This window comes from Corvus brachyrhynchos, unplaced genomic scaffold, assembly GCF_000691975.1.
Source record: "Corvus brachyrhynchos isolate BGI_N302 unplaced genomic scaffold, ASM69197v1 scaffold616, whole genome shotgun sequence".
Lineage (NCBI taxonomy): Eukaryota > Metazoa > Chordata > Aves > Passeriformes > Corvidae > Corvus > Corvus brachyrhynchos.
This window is the reverse complement of record NW_008238831.1, coordinates 1,488,977-1,509,908: the sequence shown is the minus strand read 5'-3', so window position 1 is coordinate 1,509,908 and position 20,932 is coordinate 1,488,977. Positions and strand designations below refer to the sequence as shown.

Sequence of the window (20,932 nt, the reverse complement as noted above, 5' to 3'; positions counted from 1 at the left end):
GTGGCAGGTCAAAAAGCTGCTTGGGCTGTCCCTGCAGGGGCTGGTGTGAACAGAGCTTTGCCTTCAGCCGCAACATTGTACTTTGTGTTCCTCACACAGAATCTGTAATGGTTTCTGAGAATGGAGCTCTTTCTTCCATGGAGGTACTTACAGCAAGTTTCTCCTCTGGCTGCTACTCATATAGTAGCTATTTTTATGGCACCTGTAGGAGTTTTAACTTTCCTCAAGGACTGCTCTTTTGTTTTCCCCACCAGAAGATTAAATTGGTTGGACTGAGCCTGGAACATGCAAAAGTTCTTATGGTGCAGGAGTGATGGGGAGGCATGTAGAGAGGGGTATCTCCTGGAAGGCTTGTTTCCAGAGGAAATTGGGCCCATTTCCCTTTTTCTTCTCATCCTTTGCAATATCCAAAGAATGAAAAGATGGATTTTTCCAAGGGGGGATATACAGCCAAAGAACAGGCTAAGCCAGTAGACTAATTTTGCCCATCCCGCTTGTTATACTGCAGGGAATACTGTAGCTGAACAGCACCCCATGGGCACTGGTGGGACTGGTGATGGAGCATAGAAATCAGTTCTTCCCCTTTTTCAATAGTGTCATACATACATCTGATGGACCTCAGGCAGACTGCAGTCATGTCCACTGCTGGCAGCCTGATCTTTCCCAGGGAATTTAAAGATGTCTCAGCTGGTTATGTGGTGCCCACATAGTGAGGAGTTTTCCTGTTCCCTTCTGCATACTGTGCTTTCGGTTCATGTTACTAGAAAATTACTGATTGTGCAGAATATGGAACAGTGGATGCATAACTAGATTAACAGAGACAGCACATTCTGCAAGCAATACCTTTTCTTCCATCTCTAGAGACAGAAATAAGCAAAAGTCAACAAGGGACAAGATATTGCAGCTACCAAAATGGTGCTGGACTTAATAAGACACCTTATATGCTTTTTGCTCTGATTACAAGTGTAATATGATTACTTCTCAATGCTTGCATTGGTTATCTTTATTGTATGCATTGGGCAGAATATTTACAATTTGCTTCAATCACCTTATTTTGTAAGGTTAGAAGGCAAAAAATCAGAAATTATATTTGAGGAGACTATAAAATTTAAGCTACTTAAGGTCAAATTTTAATGGTCTAATTTCTGGTGACAGTCCTCAGGCATTGTTGGATTCAGCAGAAACTAAATGCTCCCTACATTGAAGTTTGAGGGCCTAAAGTGCTAGAGTTGCTCTTTACCCATTGATTAAAGTGTTCTGTTAAGATACTGAAATCATAATAGATATTCTGCAGTTGGTATAATTAATTACCAGATTTATCTAAGTGAAATTGTGGTTTTGTGAGAGTAAAAAGAATTCATTGCTGTCTTATTGTTACGTCTCTACATCACAGCCTTTTTACTTGGACACAGAAGTTATTATGAAATCAATTTATCTGGAACCTACTTACATGCCTGAAATATTAGTGCCAGCCACTGCATTTCAATAATCAAAGATAGATTGTTTTTAAAAACTGAGGACATATGGAGTCAATACTGACCCTGGTTTGTATCTTTTATTTTTTTTAAATCTATATGCTGATGTTAGGCAAACTAGGCTTCTTTTAATTTTGTAATTTTTTAGATCCTTTTTACTCTATCAGATTATGCTAGTCCTGAGTTAATTAGTCCTGATGTGTTCCTGAATGGATAAATAAAGCAAAAATATTGGTTGTCCTTTCTTGAAAGGTCTGGGATTCTTTTTCATGTTTTGAACAGTACTTATTGATGCCATTCAAAGGCATTCCTTTCTAAAGGATGAGAAATTTCCAATAGCCAGCAATGATTCAGCATCACAGTTGTGTATAGAATCATCATAAATACAGTAGACAACAGCAAAGCATGTCTGTAGTGTCATTTTATTGTTGTGGAATAAAATAGGGAATGGTGGTCCATGTGTGAGACATCAGCTTAGCCATGCTAGAGGCATTTTGGGGAAACTGCTGTCCCAAACTGCCATTTAAGAGCAAGGCTCTTCCTCTGAAAAGAATAAGTGTGTTATAAGCATTAAGAAAGTTAGCGTGATGACAATTAAACTGATCAAAGGAAAAAGAAACTATTAGCAGGAGCATCTCTGAGTTTTACTGAGTTTATTTATCCATTCTGGCAAATGCCCATTTGCCACCTGGTTTATCTGGTCAGGAAGGTGCTTGGAGAAGGGATGCAGTACATTCCTGCCCCAGACAGCTCTGCACTCCGTTCAGAGGGCCCATGCACAGATCCTGGGGCTCGCAGGCAGCACCAGGACAAAAAGTCTGTGTAACCTTCTTTTAAATACTTTTCTCCACTGAGATTTTAGAGGAAGGAGCATGAATTATAGCGCAAACCATAGAAAGGCATCCTGAAGGTAGCGCATTCTTTATTCCCATCATGTTAGCTATTTCTGTGCTACATTGAGCAGCAATTTGAAATGTAGTATGGGACTTTTAATAGAAAGTCAACTACAAGCAGGAAAGTAGCAGTCACAGTATCAAGGGCTTAGATGCCACATTGGCCCTAACGTGTGAAAAAATGGATCCCCAATAACTTGGTGGACACAAAGGTCCTACTCCTCTTACTCCAGCTGCGGTAGCTGTTAGGACTGAGCGCAATGCTGTCCTGCACAGCCTATTTTTCCTGTAAGCCTTGAATACAGAAAGCAACAAATGCACCTCCAGGATGATATTCTGCGGTACATGCAGAATGCACCTGTACATCCTCCTCTCATCCTTCCTATGTCTGCCTGGGGGAAATGCCTGTCCTCTGCCAGCTCCTCATGAGAGTGACACTGGTCCAGAGCTGTCCAAGGGCTTGAAGGCTCAGGGCATTGCCCTGTCCATTCATGTTTCATGGACAGAAGAGGGACCATGAGCATCCTTGGGTCTGACAGCCAGGGCTGGAAGGAAGCAGGACCAATTTGTTCTACTGCTCAGGTTAAAAAAAGCTGGAGCACCTGCTAAATCTTCAGTATGCAAGCATGTAATGTGGATAAATTCATAGCAGAGACTCAAATGACCACAGATAGCTTTCCACATAGGGTATTTTCATAAGAAAGCCAGAACATAGAAAGCTGGTGATGTGTATGCATAGATTACATAGATCTTCTGGGCATTTCTACTCCATAATATCAGCTGTAATCATTAAAATTATAGCTTAATTGTCTGCTTTGGCACAGGTACAAAATAATAATCCTGTCTTGCTTGTCAAAACTGAGATGATGGCTGATGGCAGCTGTGTGATTGTCTCTGCCCCAGCCACGAATCTCATTTAACTCCATCAATGTGACAACTGCAGAGTCCTGCTATTGACAGGAACTCCATGGTAAATTTGCTAAATTCCTTGGCTTGTGCTGCTCCTCAGCTGTGTTATAATACAAAGATATTTTAATGAATCCTAGCAGCCAAATGATGTCTACTATAAAAACTATTCCACAGTTTTTCAGTCTTATACAATACATAGAAATTAATCATTTAGTTCTTGAAAGGAGTAGAAAATATGTAGAGTTCACATCCCCAGTGAAGCATGGTTCAGTGCTCATCATGATATGGTTATTTATCAGTGACAATACTGGAAGCAGTGTTTAAATTCAGCACCTCTGCCGTTTCTGAGAAGAGCAGGAGAGAAGCTGGGAGAACTGTCAGCTGCTTGATACCAAGTCATTTGCTACATCTTTTTGTAATTATTAGTATCAGTTCAGGCCTTTTTCAAACAAGTCTGACTTGCTTCTTTAATCACTGTATAATCTTCACAGAGTCCCTCACCCAATAATACAGGCCTATATGCCTATTTGAAAAGAGTTACGTTTACATGGCAGTGAAGATTAGGAAGATTAGATGTCTTAATTATATCCTGTATTTTCATTATTTTTGTACTCCTAGAGATGTGTAAGAAAAAGCTCGCTTTCTCCGATAACATCTGATCTTTGGTGTCTGTTAACAGGTTTTTAATGAAAGACTGCAGACCTGCTTGAGACTGCAAGTGTCAGAGTTGGGGGAAGCAGCAAAGGTGTTTGGTGTCACAGGTACTGCCCTCCAGGAATGGGGTGCTTGCTGTCTTTCTGTATCATCAGTCACTCCAGCTGTCGGGCCAAAGGGGCATGGGTGAAGAAGCAGTATTGCTTCTTGAGTGCTAACCCCCTGTGCAGATGGCATCAGAGGGTAATTAGAGGAGTGCCCTCTTGCTATGGGTGTCCCTCTCTGATTGCCCCTCTCCAAAGGGGGAGACTGCAGGGATCAATGCTGCGCATATCAGTCCTTTCCAGAGCTGATTCCCCATCCCCCACACCAGTGGCTGTATGGTGAAAGCCTGCTGTCACCAGGGTAGAGAGCTGGGGTTCTAGGTGAGCTCAAGAAATTTGAGGTTTTGGCCAATAGCTATGGTAATGCAAGTCTGACTAATGAAAATTACAATTTGACACACTACACGTGCTGCCAAAAATGACTGTGCAATATTAATAAACGCTAACAAATATTATCAAATACCATGGCTATGACTTTTATTGTGATCTGCTCTCTAACAGTCAAGGCAGGCTCTCTGGAGATGGGTTTAGGAACATTAAATATTGATCTGAATCTTGCATTGCTCCCTAGGTGGCTTTGGTACTTTATGTCTATTATCTGCTCTTACATTTAGACTATTTTTGCAGCTTTGAAAGATGTGTTCTTGGTTTTGCCAAGTGTCACCAATTAATTTTAAATTCTGTTAAAATAATTTATTGGACTTCAGTGTATTGCTTTAATTCAGAGAAATTAATGCTTAGTCTGCTTTCTGAATTATATGTACAGGGCTAAGGGATCATTTCAAATAAATGTAGATTGTACATGGGGTAGCACCACTGACAGTCTTCTGGGCAAACCCACAGCTGTGGACAATGATTTACTACTCTCTTTTAAGATGAACAGAGCAAGTTTTCCCTTGGTAGGGTAGGATACCAGTATACCACTATATCCAGTACCAGGATAAGGACAGGACAGGATAGGATAGGATAGGATAGGATGGGATAGGACAGGATGGGATGGGATGGGATGCGATAGGATAGGATAGGATAGGATAGGATAGGATAGGATAGGATAGGATAGGATAGGATAGGAAACCAGTAGGATAAGGGCAGGCTTAGAGTAAGTAAAGCAAAAAATCAGTATGACTCTGGGAACAGGACTTTTTCAGAAAGAATGAATGTATTATCCTTAAAATAATTATTTTGATAGACTCCCAGTGGCGCACTGAAGATGTATTTGGGTGCATTCGTGCAACAGAATCAGGTAGATATCCATCAGCCCAGTTAAACATATCATCTGTAGTTGTCCTTCCAGGTACCAAAGACTATGAAATTTTAATATGGCTGATTGTTAAGGAGCATTTGGTATGTTCATACTTCAACTGGGCTGAGCAATGGAATGCCCATAACATTTAATATAGTAGCTTGACATTTAAATGTCAGTTAAAAGTCTTTTCTTGAGCTGGTAAAATTTCCAGAGGGATGTGTGTTTCATTATTGGAATGGCCTCACAAATAGCTAGATAATGTGACTGTGATTCCAGGTCCCTGCCAGAGTTTTGTTCTACAAAGAGAGAATTTAAAATTAATTATTCCCAGGACCTACATAACTTACAGAGTTGGAAATGACTGGTGGAGCAGCCACTGTGTGTGCAAGCAGGTGGAGACAGGCACCAGGAAGATTTGACTGACTGTGCTGGGGAACCATGATGTGCTTATGAAATACTGCCAGGAATAATTATGAAAATGACACATTTCCCAAACATTTAAATTGCCTCTGAGCAAACATCTGCTTGGAAATAATAAAGGACCACAGCAGTTTATGCTGTGACCATAGGATGAACCTCCTTAGTGACCACGTAAACGTCTTGTATGTTGGTGGGTCTAGAAGGTTATTCCTGAGGCAAACACAGTGCAGAGTGAAAATGGTAGAGAATAGTAACAGGGAGCAGCTTGCCCTAGAGCTTGAGCACAGGAGGCTGCACTGCAGTGGGCACCTCCTTTACCCCTGTGGTTTCCCTTGGAGGAGTACCTAATCCAGAGTGGCTCTTGGCAGTTGTCTGCTGCACAGAGAGGCAATGCTCCTTATTTTCCTTTCTCTTTTGCAATAAAAAGGTCCCAGCTCTGCTGCAGGGGAATGGCAATAGAGCCAAGAGCAAAATTTGCCCTTATTTTTGCCAGCCAGCAGTATTCTCTTTAATTTTTAATGATTACCAACTACCCTATTCATGAGGCTTTGGAAAAATCAATAATGCATGCACATTTGGTGGGGGGCAAGTGATGTAATCTATCTGCAAGTCTGAGATTATAGTGTGAGATGAGGTACCAACAGTTTGAAATCCTTTATAAATGAATTAAATTGCTTTGTCTAAAAGGAATAGGATGAACTGGATCAAAACTGTTCCTTTCTGAGATAATAAATAAAGTAATAATATGATTGCTAATTTCACTGATTGAGGTTTGGAATCAAATTTAGAAAGGAAAAATTGAACATAGGTGTGAACTCCTGTTTCTAGTAATTGTTTTATCTCAAGAAGATTTTGGGTTCCCTTTCCGTAGGAGAGCACCTGGGTTGTGTTGAGAAAAAACCTGATATAAAATGCAAACTAAAGCAGGCAAACCCAGGAAATTAACACAGGACTTCCCAAACCTATTTTGATTGAAGTTCACTGAGTGAACTACTTTGATAATATCAGCTGGTCCAGCCGTACCCTTAGGGTGTACAGGCTGCACCCCTGTTGGGTGCAGTAGTAGTAGCTGGGAAAAGTGCTGCTGGGCTGTAGTTGTTGTACATCGAGGTGTACAGTCAGTTGGGCAGGGATCACTTTTTACTGGGGCACCGTGGTAAATTGAGTTCACTGAGTTAATTAATGTTAAGAGTACATTTCTAATGAGTGAGTCTTTCTGCTTGCCTAAAGAATTTTCCTCAGAAAATAGAGTAGGCGGTTCCTTACAGTTTCGGTCTGTCCAGCCCTAAATGCCTGCTAGTACATAACTAAGAATCCTTCTCTCCCTGATTCTAAAGTATCTATAAAACCGCCCAGATTTATTTGTGCCTTCCAGAGGCAAATATCTGTTCTTGTTTAAAACCTTCTGTAAGAAAATCTGTGCCACATCATTGGCACATGCTGGCAAATTAGAGGTGTTGGTGACCAAGGACCAAGGAGGATGTCCCCAATGTGTTTACAGATAGGTATCAAACAAATCAAAATAATTAGGAATTAAGAACAATGTACTTGAGACCACAACCATTTGAGATTTCAAAGTACATATATTGCCTCACTACTCACTATTCTGGCTTGTTTTTACCTCTTCAACTGAGTTAGCATGACAAAGATGTGATAGCAAAAGATGAAGCAGCTGGTCCTTTTCAAACTATATCAATGATTAACTTTGTTTATCAAGGAAAGAATCCACAATGGTTTATTGTTTGTGGTTTTGGAGGGGTTTGTTGTTCTTCATTCCCTCAAGCTTTTTCAGTGTCCTGTCCAAATAGAATTTGCTGCTTTATATTGGATCCTAAATCATGGTTCAGTTCTAAGAAGGCAAAGGGGATCTCTCCTTCCATTTGCAAATTCTTCCTTGTGTAAGACAGTACTAACTCAATGTTAAACCAGTATTTAGTGAACAAAATTACCCTAAGAGATAATCTCTTGGCAAGGGGTAAGGAAAGCACAGCGGGGAGCCATCTGAATGTTTGAGCTTAAATCTGGAAAATAAGGGCTTGAATTTCTCTTTTTGTTTTATTTATTTGTTGTTTATTCACCTGTGCGGTTCTTTTTAACACTTGCCACAGTTGTTGAAGCATGTTCTCACTGACAGTGCAAGTGAGTAAGTCCTATGCACCTTTCTTTTCCCATATTATATTTTGCATAAGCACTGTTAAAATACAGCTATTCACTCTGGTGCCATCTATGCTAAGCAGAAATGTAAATCACTCTCATGCAATTCAAAGGCAATTCAAAGGAACACTGAGTACTGCGTACTTTTTAATCATCTTGTTACAATTAGCAACAATAATTAGTACTATTAACAACAACTGTGTATCATTTTAATTTGGCAATATCTACTGCTGTGAGGGAAAGGGTCAGAGAGCAGTATTTAGTAAAACAGAAATGCCTGTATGAAAAGAGAAGAGAGAGGTTTTAACATTCAAATTAATTTTGAGTTGGGATGAAATTGAGAAATTCTGTGCAATGGTTGGATTTATGCATTTAATGCACAGCAGGCTTGTGAGCAGGGCCAGCAGCTGCACCAAGGAAGATGGGTATGAGTCTGGCTCTGCATGACTTGCCCCAGGATTTGCCTTGTTGTCACCTAGACCCTGGCTAAGGGCCTAGGGCAGCCATCAAGCTGGTGAGGAGTATCTTAAAGGTTGTAATTCAGGAGCAGACCTAGAAATGCCAATCTGGGAGTTAATCCAGCTGTATTCCAATTCATGGGAGTAAAACAAGGAGCAAGAAAGCTTTTTGCTGCAAGCACCCTGCAGTATTGGTGGACTTCAGAGTGATGCACAGAATTTGCACCTCTGGACCATGACTGAATTAACCTTGATTCTGAGCCCATTACTCCTCCTCAGATGGCTTCTTTTTCATATTTCTCTACTGAAGCTTGAGGTAGGATCTCTTCCACCAAATCTAGCTCAAAAGCAGTCAAAATACCCTGTGCTTCCAAAGTAGATGCTGTCCAAACCAAGACTTTTGCCTCCCTGCCTTCTGGCTCTACCTATCCATGCAGGTACAGAGGGGAGTCTGCTAAACTTTTTACAGAACATAGGTAGATTTTTAGTTGCCTTGTTCTTTGTTAGTTCATTTTATTCCTGGTTTCCCATGCTGTTCAATAACAATTTGCAAAGGCTAGGGTTAACTAGTCTTGCATAATAGTCTTACATAAATTAGAAGTATGGACGTTCTGAGCTGTGCCTGGGCTAGTGAGGAAAGAGCTCTTGGAGCTCCCTGGAAGACAAGTAGCTCCACGCAAGTTTCCATCCCACCTCCCTTGAGCACCTATTTTGGTAGGAGATGAATCACTGCTTTTCCACTGTTTTTGACTAGAAAGAACCTGGATGACTCACACACACTAGCAAAGTGCATAATATGTTATTATAATATGTTAGATATCCTGGCTAAGCTCATCCCTGAGAACCCCTTCAGAAACTGCTATTTTCAGAGACCAGCTCAACTGCCTCGGTATGGAGGAGAACCAGGGTGGGAAGGAGGGTTATTTCTGGCTGCAGTGTCACGGCATCACTGGTCTGGCCCTCAGCTGTGCAGGAGGTTATGCTTGTGCACCACATCACAAGCTGTGAGCCCTGTGTTACAGTGGCCTCATGCCTGAATCTGGAACTGTTCCAGTCAAGCACAATCTGAGCAGCTGAAAAAAACCCCTCTCTAGTCTTAAGGAAGGCTTACACGTGCAGTGAGCTGCAAAAACATGGCTCCAATCCCAAGCTATGTTTTCATCATTGTGTTTTCATCCTGGGTATCTTGCTGAAAATCCCAAAAATTTCCCAGATGCGACCATTATTATTGCTTATGTGCTTTTATGTGTGGGTATATTCTGCTAAAACTGCCTCTTCTTCATATGATTTCTACAGCAGTGCTTCTCATAACAATAAATTCCTTTCTTTTACAAATACAGTTAAGATAATTGCTCCTTTTACAACCCATGCTTACCTAAACAATTCTGGTTTAGAGCTGGTTTAGAACAAGGATTTCCACATCCAAAGCAACAGGAGTATCCAAGAGTGCAGCTGCCAAGCAATGCCTGAGCCCCCTGGGGCAGGACCTGTGCAGGGTCTGCTCACTGAGAAAGTCTAGGAGCCAAGCTCCTCAGCTTCTTCTCAGGCCTGAAAGAGAATTTCATAACAGATGAACTGCTGTATTTCCAAACAGCTGTGCAGCTTGATAAGCAGATCGATATTTGGCATGGAAGGCTGCACAGTCTGTGCTTGTCTACTTCACACTCATCATTACTTTTCCTCCATTTGGCATTGGAATAGCTGTCATTCTGCTTGATTAGCTCCCAGATGATGGAAAAGTTGGCAAACTGTTTCTAATGGAAAGACAGCAGTCTGTGTCTAGAAGGGGGTTGTTGGAAGTGAATTTAAAATACAACAGATACATTTAGGAAATTATTTACATTTTACTCTGTGATGGTCCCCTGGCAACCGTGCACAGAGTCTCACTGAGGTGTTATTGAATAAGAACCCTTTGGGAGAGAGAGAGCTGGCTGAGAGCAATTTTCTTAAGTGAGGACACAGTTTCCAGAAAATAAAATAATTTCCCAGAAGCTCATTTTTATTATGAACAATAAAAAATTACATATTTTATGGTCATTTTGATCTGTATATTAACACTTTCATCAAAATGGCCTGAGGCATTTAATATTGTGTTGGTATTAACTGGAACTCCCTTGCTGCTGTGTATCAGCCTATAGAACCATAGCTCAGGACTGCCTGTGTCTACCTGCTTGAAGGCTGATATAGGTTGGTTTCTGGCCAGCATCTATCACTTGTTCTAGAGAAGGATGCATGGCAGGTCTGGGACCCAAAGCAGGGCAGGAACAGTGGGGCCCTGGAGGTTTTCACGCTGTCTTGAACTACACTAGTGTGTGCTGAAAAGGAGTGGCTAAGAGGCTGCACTCTCAGTTGGGTGGGAAATCAACAGAATCAAGCTCAAAGGTGGTCTAGTCAGTTATATAAACTTTTCCAGTGAGTCAGATTACTTTCTTTTGCTCAGAACAATACCTTTGGAGGATGTATTCACTGCAGCACAAAATCTGTTGCACCAAATTAGAGGCATCATTTCAAGAGAGAGAGCAGGCTTAGGAAAGGATATCTTCTCTGGACGCGGGAACAAAAGATGCACGACAGCAATCTGCATTCCCTCAGGAAAATGAAGTAAATTCATTTCAGCTTGTAAAAAACCAAAAGATTTCATTCCCAAGCTGCTTTGGTTATTTTATCCTGATCACTGCACTCTGTGTGCCTCTACACTGCAAATTAACATTTGCTGTCTGTAATCTCTGTTGAACCAATTGCGTTGATTTATACCTGTGCTCTTGTCCAGTTTATCTCCCTTGTGACCAAGGAGGCAGTTCTCTTCTGCTCTTGTGACTTTTTCATTATTGGAATTTATCTCGGGGCTGTGACTGTGGTGCAGAGCGTGCTCACTGCCTCTCTGAATGAAGAGCATAGTAGGTCTGCATCTTGACACAGCTCTGGGAGGAACAGTGCTTCCCTCTCCCTGCCCTGGGAGCCTGATGCCATGCAAAGCAAGAAGGGTGACTTCAGAACTGCCTGGGAAACTCTGTTTCCACTGAATCAGAGTTTAAGAAGGCAAACATGAAGCAGAAAGCATTTTTCTTATCATGGCAGATCAATTCAAGATGTATCCAACTGCATAATGCTGTAGATGCTATTTTTAACGAAAATATTTTAATCTCTGTGGCAGCGTAAATGTTCCTGATAGACTGTATATGCTGTCTCTGACTTCTGTGGATAAAATAATTTTACTGTTACCATCAATAATTCTCTCTGTTTCCACTAAAAGCACTTCAGTATTATTCCTGGTAATTGAAACAGAGACCCAGACACAGCACTCATTGCTGTTGAATGGGAGCAGATGTGGCTCATGGGAGCCGAGCTCCTGCTCTGGCTTCATGGGGACAGCTTTTGGGGTCCCAGGGGAGTGAGAGTCACCTTCAAGGGATGCTGTCTTGGAGGAGCTGTGTCCCATGTGCAGGGAGTTGTAAAGTGAAGGGGTTATCCTTTACTACTCCTAGCTCTACAGGACTCAGTCTTTTGTGGAGTCAGCTCAGCTGGTAGCAGAGATGGAGAAGGTACACCTCAGGGAAAAGATGGCCCTGAATTGCTTAAAAGCTCCTGACACGTCAAAATGCTTCTACGTGACCCAGGTGTTACTATTCTTTTAGTCACTTTCCCATCTGGGTAGCAGAGAACAATTGGTAAGGTTTCTGATTTAAAAGGATCCTGCTTCTTGCATTTCACTATGAAAATGGGGAGAGTCAAGCCTGAAAATACAGTTGTAAAATGATAACCTGGGAGAGGAGAGCCTTGCTCCCAGGCCACGGTACAAACCTCTGGCAGGGGTATGGGGTCACCTGACTGTGGCTTTAGGTAGTTAAATCCCTTCACAAACCTGCAGTCAAGTCTCTTTGCAGAAGGGCTGTAAGGATTTAAGAGTTTTGAGTCACTGGTCAGCTTAAGGATTTGGAGCTTAGTTCCTGTACACCTCATGCCTTTAGAAAATCAGATTTAAGGACCTGTAAAATGCCCTGTCCTGGCTTCAGCTTGTCCATGATGTCCCTGCACTAGGAGAGCACCTAGTGGAGGGCACAGGATGGGGCTCTGGAGGAACGTAGGGTTTCCTTTATCAGGGGAGGTCTAGCAGTGTCACCAGTGTCTAGCACGTGCTCCAGGGTTCCTCCACTGCCCAGACCGGCTCCTTGTGCAGCAAGAGACAGTGGTAGGATGCCCAATATTTGTGCTTTCATTATTGCCATAAAAGCGGCATGCCTGGCTCTGCAGAAGTTGTTGTTGTTGTATTGTAAAAGTGAAATTTAGATAAGGTCAAGGAGAACAAAATAGAAAGTTCAAAACATCACCAGAGCTGGGGCTGAGGGTGCTCCTCTGCAGTGGTGCCTTGTGCAAGTGTTGGGTACATCACAATACAGACCATGAGTGGAGCCTGAACACAACATTCATCTATCTCACCCAGGGCACGAGTCCCCCATCTTTCTATGCGTTATATCCTTATAAACTGGGGTAAAACCTGTAAAGCACTACTCATGTTTCCTTCCTTTTGGAAAATTATTATTCTGATTTTTCCAGCTTCTGCTTTTTTCTTCCCCTTTTTCTATTTTTCCGTTTTATGTGTCAGTACACATTCCTATGTGAGTCTTTGTGCTTAAATGGAGAGAGCTGTAAATCATGCCTGAGGCTTCACTGTTTCCAAAAGAAACGACAAAGGATAAAAAAAAATCCGGAAGACCTAAATGAAGACCACAAAATGAATGAGGAGGGGAAGACTGGATAAAAAGAGAAATGTATACTAATTATTGGAAAGCCTCTGATTTTGAAAAAGGACAGTCTTTGATGGAAGAAGAAAAGTGTTGTTTGGTATAATTTGACTCACTGCAATTCCAAATTGCTAATTAGTATGCAGGCACATGGCAATACTTCTAATAACTTCCCAACACCTTTTGTTACCTGCTTGCTCAGGCTGTCTAGTCTAAATGAGTCTGTTCAGTTCCAAAACTGTGCATGTCCTTGTTACGGCTACAGTGCTTAATTAGACCTTCTTTTTGTAGCTGGCTCTGCTGTGCTTCTCAAGAGCCATCTGCTCAAAATAGAGGAAGGGATGGAGCAGTACCTTTATGTAGGCTTGTGCACAGAGCAGAATAGCTCTGGGCTAAAAAACCACAAATAGGTAAGAGCTTTGGTGGTTGGTTGCATTGCTGGGTGGCTGGTCTGTGTCTGGCTAAGACTGCCATGCAGCAAAAGGGGAGATGGGGGATCAGCATTGTCTATAGGAAACAGGTATAGAGGTGAGAACTGCTAATTTGTGTCCCAGAGCAGAAGGCTGTAAAGACTGGGTTACCCTTATACGTCAGCTAATTTTGAGAGCATTTACAAAAATTAGGACCTAGATCCTAGTGTCTGGTGACTTCTCTTGAATGGCTTTGGAGCTTGTCAGGTACCTTGACAATGGGAAATACAGAGTCAAATTTAGTACTTGAAGTGTTCAGGTCTTTAACAGTGCTTGACTCATGCTGGGAAGAAAGAGGAAAACTATCACTCCACTGCATTTTTGTTTTGTTTCATTTTGTTTTGGCATATAGAGAAATTGTTCTTTCTCATAACAAATAGATGATGATGCTCTGAGATAGTACAGTGTGTGAATGTCTGTGCTATTCATCATCTTACTGGCTAAAAGGTATGTGTGGAAAACTGAAGAAAAGGAGGCTACAAATGCATTGCTTGGTATTGGTCTGCCCCAAGTGATGTCAAGGGACTTTGACCCTGCTGCAGGTACATAGTAGTTGTCCTGCAGAAAGGAAATTATATTCTCTTACACTGGTCTTCTGTGACCATAGCACATCAAATTCTTAAATGTGAGTTATTTAAGGGCAACAAACTGCACATAATTTCTGTTGGAAATAATGCCACTGCCTCATTCAGTTTAAGAGCTTCACGGTGCGACCTTGGGCATGCCCTGATGTTGGACAGATTCTTAGGCTGGACTTTGCTGAGCCTCTGCCACCTACAAAACAGCTAGAGACATTAGAACAATAGGCTGCTTTGTAAACTGTCACTTCTCCCACAAAGAGCAGCTTCCTTCATGAGCACTAGTTCAGAATGTGCACACATTTGCAGGAGAAATGACAGGTTACGAAGGAGGCAGAAGATCACTCTGCCAGAATCCAGGGCTCATTCTCAGCACAGTATCTGCTTTAGTGCACAATTGCACATAATTTCCTGAAGTCCCCTGGAATTGCATCCTGTATGTCTCAAGCTGGGACTTGTCATGTAAATTGTTTTTCTTGTCCAACTCTACAATACTGTACTGCTGTAACAACACTGCGGCCAATGTGAAATGTTTTGCATTATAGAAGAGACACAGAAATCTCAGTCTATGAACTGGTCTGAGGTGCCTCATGAGATGGCAACTTCATTAAGCATTTCTGGGAGTTCAGAAAAAAAGCTGGACAAGAGTGTACAATGTATCTCTTGGGTTGGTCATTTGATGCTTACACAGAGTTAATACAAACCCAGGAGTCACATGTTGTGTTAAACCAGCTCCCCTCAAAGCAGTCTAATAACAGAGACATGTAAACAACAGCGCGGCAGCAGTAAAGGCAATTAGCATCAAACCCAGTGGCACAGGAGAGGCAGAGCTGACTCCTGCTGCCATGTCTGGGGAACAGGGATAAAATGCTCCCAAGCCTCAGGGGAGCCGGGCATGACAGCCATGGCTCTGCTGTGCTCTGAACGGGCCCTGGGGCCCTGGCTCCCCTCGAGCCCTGTGTGTGCTGCAGTGCTCAGCACCTCCCTGTGCTCCAAGCACCAATCTTTCAGCTCTTCCTGTTCTCAGCAGTCATACACACCTGCCTCAGTTGCTGTCTCCACCTAACAGTGTCCAGGGAATAGATAGCCTTGGCTGTGGTGGGGGATGGGGCTGCTACTTATGGAGCACAGTGTCAGGGTTTGCAATGGGCTGCACGTGACCTGGCTATCAAAGCTGTGCATTCCAGGATTAGATTTGAACTCTTATAAGTATCAGTATTACTTCTGAGCTGTTTATCTTGCTGCTTGCAGTGTCTCCTCTTCTCTACTCAAACACAGCAAAGGAAGCGGCACTGGCATCTTGTGGCAGGGAGTGCCAAGGCTAGTTCTGTGTTGTAGCACTGATTTTCACCAGACATAGGTCAGATGTAAACCCAGGTCAAAAATTAAACCCACTCGAGGTGCTTCCTTTCCCTTGCCCCTTCTGATAATGGAGGAAACACCAGGAGAGATTAAAATTTCGAATAACAATATATTGAAAATTACAATAACCACAACAATATTAATAACAAGGAATGTACAAAAGAGAGAGAGACCGTGTTCTAGCCACAAAAAAGGTATTCACCACTGAACATCCAGGCAGCACTTTGTGTGGCCTCCAACAAAGGCAGAATGGTGGAGAGCTTCTGCAGCTTAGCTTTTTCTCCCCTCAGCCCAGAAGGAAAAAATAATGGAAAGCAGGGACAAAACAAAAACCTGGAAGCTAGTTTGTCCGAATGAGCTGTACTGCCAAAAGACTGACTGGCAGTGTCTCTCTCTCACCATGGTGGCAGTGGCGCAGTGAGGCTCTCAGTGCCCAGAGGCAGCACGGTCCTGACCCCTGGTCCAGCACACCCTCCAGCCCGAGCCAGGCAGACAAAATGGCAAATTTTCCATATCCAACCTTGTCTTCCTGCCAAGACCACATCCCCAGCCATGATGTGAATGGTATAAAATGGACAGTGCTGAAAACCCCACCCCCTACTACTAACCTGGGGAATGAATGAAGTTTGGCAAAACCCCTCTGGGTGGGGAAGGTAAGGTTTGCAGCTTCTGTGTAGGCTTGGCACGAATGGCTGAGCCAAAACCAGTGACCTGCTCCATAAGCAGGGGGAGGCTTGGGCACAGCCATGGCACAGCCATGTGGGGTGCCCTTGCTGGGGTCACAGTGTCCCCAAGAACAGTATAAGTGGTTGTGTGAATGCTGGTGTGTATGGAGAGCGTGGCCAGTGAGCCTGTATCAGAAGGCTCTGTAGCCAAGTAAGAAATCCAGCAATTCACGTGCTATTGTATAGGAAGAGATTTTTTACGTGGAGCAGAGCTTCCAGACATAGCTGTAGACCAGCTTGGCTCCTCTGGCAGCCCTTGGGGCCATAACACTGCCTGTTGTCCTGCTGCAAGCAGAGAGAAACCTGGGTGACAGGAGTGGCACGTGTGCAAACACGGTGTCATTTTTATTAGGAGAGGCTGGAGAGACCAGCAACCCTGACTGACGAACAAGGGAGGCTCTGGAGGAGGAATGAGCTTCTCATGTCCTTGAGTACTCAGCCATCTTGCCTTTGAGAAGCAGAAGTTGGTGTAGATAATAACCCAGGCTCCTCAGCTTACTAGCTACAAGAGTTTTCACAGTGCAGATACAACAATGAGAAACACCTTTTAAAAAAATGTGCACACATTTATTGTATCTTTTAAGAATGGTTTTACTTGAAAATAATAATAAAAGGTTACCACACAGTACTAAAAGTGAAGGTAACATAAAGGAGAAGACTTTGTACCTTGACAAGCTGCCTTGTCTTGGATAGATCACAGATCACAGAATATTCTGAGTTGAAAGGGACCCACAAGGATCGTCAAGTCCAACTCTTAAGTGAATGACCTATACTGTGATTGAACCTTGGTGTTTTTAGCACCATGCTCTAACCAGCTGAGCTAATCTCAGGGAGAGGTGATGCTTCCCATTCAGTGGTGCTATGTCCAAAGGACTCACGGTGGCATACAGGAAAATTAGTTTCTCACACCTGAAGACAAATAGAACATTTGTGATCAAATGCAGAAAAGCAACTTCCTCAGGCCTCTTTCCTGAGAGCCAAAACCCATGTGTGGAGCTGCTGATTGACTGTTTGAGACAGCAATGCAATTCAGATGAAAGATTATCTGACATTTTAAATATCTGTAAGTTTAATATAACAGGTAAAATTGTCTTGTAGGGATATTATATATATGGAGTCACAGTTTTAAAAGGTGATTGTAACACAAGCAATTGACTGCCATGTAGAGTATGTGCTAAATGATATCTTGAGTGATAATGATGGTTCACTTGGCAGCCTGACAGATCCCTGGTCCATTTATTACAACACTGAAACTGAAGTTCAGGAGGTGCTGCCAGATGGCATTGGCATTGCATGGGCATGAAGTGGCAAAATTCAGCCCAGTGCAGCGAACCACCCAGTACTGGCTGGCTGCAGGTGTAGGGTTGGGAGCCATTGGCAGACACCTGAATTCCTGCTCCTGGTTCCTGAAGATGTGCTGGCTAAGGCCGGGCCACCCTGCACTGTGGGTCTGTCTGTCTGTAATGGAAGCCAAATGTGCAGTTTGGACACTGAAAAACACATCTGAGAAGCCCTCTGTTAATGGTTATCACTGTGTCACTTCTCCCCACCCAAAATCACATCAGATGAGAACATAAGAGATAATGAATTGCGCAAATCTTTTTTTTTTCTTTAAAACATACATATTTATCGCTTGGTTTTATTTCAGGTTTTGTTACTTTCTTTTGTCACAAGCTATTGATTTGACCAAATCTTTTGGTAAGCAGAAAAATATAAGCTTTGTAGCAGTCTTGTTACCCTGAATAAAAAACCACCAACGGGCGTGGAGCAGGAGCCAAGGATTTGCTGTGTTCATCTCTATTTGCTGGAGAGTGAGCTGGAATTTCACATGGTGTGTTCAGCAGCAGCTACTCAGCATCGCCTGGGAGATTGTAATTAGGGACATTCCTCCTGCATGATGTACAGCCTGCTCTCACAGCAGCGATTCTCTTTCAAAATCCTCACATCTGTCTGTGGGTGTAAGACTTTGTTTTCTTAAGTTCTGTATGGCTGTTTTGAAATAGGGTTGGTTTTGAGGGTATGAGCGGTGAGTGGGCTGGGAGAGGACAGGTATCTTCAGAGGAAGTGGCAGCTCAGTGTGGCCTTGGGGACGTGGGGCAGATGCGCTGCAAGGCGTTGAGGAGGTTGATTTGGACTCCAGCACCTCCATGCCTACTGCTTACAAAGTAACAAGGCGTGGGTGCTGTCCCCTCTCACCCAGCCTGTGGCTGCTGTGGGCTTGCAGAGCACCTGAGGGGATCGGGGCGCTGAATGTCCCCTGCTGCAGGAGCAGGCACTGGGGGGGCAGCAGCTCGGGGTGCCTTCCTCCAGGGTCTTGGACATTTCTGTGCAGGAGAATGTGGCCTGTGTACAGCCTGTGATCGGAAGCTCAGCCCAGCTGACATCCTTCTCCCCACAGTCCCTGAGCCTTCAGCAGAGCCACAGAGGAGGGGGGAGGGCCTGGGGGCTGTGCAGAGGTCAGGGCTGGAGCAGGGTTGGGAGGGGGTGGGCACAGGGTTTGGAGCAGGGAAAAAGGGCACAGCAGGCTAAAGTCTGACCCAGAAAAAAATCCCGTGATGTCAATCACTGCAGTTGCCATGATGGCTTATGTTTTATTGAAGAGAGAGCCCGAGGTGGTCTCTCTGAGCTTGGTGGACAGTTCTGCAATTGTCCAGTGCCTGGGCTGGTCAAGCCATGCCTTGCCATGGGCTTTTCTCATGAATAATCACCCACAAAGAAAAAAGCCTTGTGTGCTGCCCAGATGAGGTAATGGGGGGTATTACTAGCATCCAACAATGCTCAGCTTTCTATTAGAGCCCCCTGCTCTCACAGGGGATCCATGGCCTGACCTCTGCTGCTTACATGCTAATCCTCCTACCTTGTAAACTTGGCCTTGCCACTTCTCCCATGATCAGGGACTCTGATAAAAACAATGCCCTGATTGCAGATAAAAACCTGATAAATTATAGTTCCTCGAGTCTAGAGTACAGTGAAATGTTATGCAAAGAAGAAGAGCGAGAGACCATTTCAGAGCCTTTTAAGGTGATTCATCTGGGAAATTATCTGGGAGCAGATAATTTAATGCTAATGGCTGCTTTTTTTTTCCCAGTGTCATTGTCAGATGATATTCCAGCATCCTCTCTCATGCAAAATGGGCTGGGATTTGCTTTGAAATTCTTCAGCTACACAGCCAGTGAGATGAGTAATGAGCAACAAAGATAAGGAAATATTTTGAGGAGGATTATGGTGCCTCCCAGAAACTGAATTTTTTCTGACTGGGTGTTATAGGGCAAAATCATAGTCTAGGGACTAAATACTTGGTTGGTGTTAGGTGTTCTAACTACAGAGAGCTTAAGGAATGGCACTTCATGGGAACTCTAGATGCAGCAAAGGCTATGTGTGCAGAGAATAAGCAGGAAAAGTACTTGAGAGATGGGAGGCAGAGGATGGGCAGAGGAGGGGGAATAGTTTATGTTATTTTACTGGAAGTGCTGAAATTGTTATTTTGCCATGTAAACAGTGTTTAATTTTTGAGCCCTTTTAAATGTGGTGTAGTAGAGAGACCGGTGCTTTGTTAGCATGTGGTGGCAGAAGCCCATTAGGCAAGTAATTAGAACACTTGGCAGGGTGGGGGAGCCTGATTCCATCTCATCTCTGTAACACCAGCATGCCCTCGCTGCTGCCTCTCGGATTTTTATTTCCTCCTCTTGACACATGCAGCTTGCATGCCCAGATATCCAACTGGCCCAGGCTCCTCTTGGAGATACGGGAGAGCTTCATCCAATTCCTCACTCCAAACTGGGCTGGCAATGAGCAATTTTTCATCCAGGTGCAGAATGTACTTAGTTTTCTCCTCAAAATTTCTAAAATGTTCCTAGACCATGTGCCACAACCTGAGTCTGCTCTTCAAGTTACCATTTCCTGTCACTGCTGAAGAGCCCACAATTTTTGACATTCATACTTAGAAAAAAATGCCCTTTTCGAGTTCAAACGAAGCATTTCCATGTTATTGCACCCTCTCCAAGACACTCTTCTGCCACCTCCAGCTCCAGTTCTTTTTTGGGCAATAACTGAAACTAGTTGTATGCCACGACTTGGCATATAATAGAAAATGGCCTGAAACAAATTGAAGGAGAAAACGCATTTGAGATTAGAATGACTCCAAGGTGTAACACATGCTTGTTGCGCCATATCTTACAATGAGTGACGATACAGGCACACAGCTGAGGTGCTGAGACGCGCTGACAAGCAGTTTCCTTCATGTCAAAAAGTGATGTTAAATCACAGCTGTTATTTTCATGCCAGATGGACCAAAAATCCCCAAGTGTGAAACCTCTGCAGACAGAGGAAACATTACATCCAGCTGAATATGTATTTTGCAATGTCTTGACTTTTTTCTGCAGTTTTCACTAATTTATTTCAAGTTTTTTGTAGCTCTTAATATACTACATAACATTTGCCTCTAACTTAATCTTTTCTTAGGTGTGCAAACCTCCTGATGGAGAGTATTGTAATTTTCTATCTCCATGCACAATTTTGACACATTATTTTGTGTTCTTAAATCCTTTTAAACTTTTTTTCCGTATTCTTATTCCCCTGTGGTACAAAGAAAAAGTCAACATTATGATTTCATTGCTGGAAAGTAAATTCATAAATTCTTTGATAATGAAATTCACGGAAATACCTTTGTCCCTTTTTTCTTCCTCTTCTTTTTTTTTTTTTTTTTAACAAACAGTTTTTAAAAATGTTTAAAAAAAGAACAA

At 42.9% G+C, this 20,932-nt stretch overlaps 1 protein-coding gene across 5 annotated transcripts in view; it reads left to right on the top strand.

Moving 5' to 3' along the window:
• Nucleotides 1–20,932, top strand: part of KCNIP1 (potassium voltage-gated channel interacting protein 1) — a 295,262-nt gene that overhangs the window by 129,115 nt on the left and 145,215 nt on the right. The window contains exon 2 of one of the 5 annotated variants that reach the window (XM_017738173.1): nucleotides 3,957–4,038. The exons of the other annotated variants lie outside the window; for them this stretch is intronic. The gene's annotated coding sequence lies outside the window, so the exon portion shown is untranslated. The remainder of the gene's footprint in view (nucleotides 1–3,956; nucleotides 4,039–20,932) is intronic. 5 annotated transcript variants of the gene reach the window in all.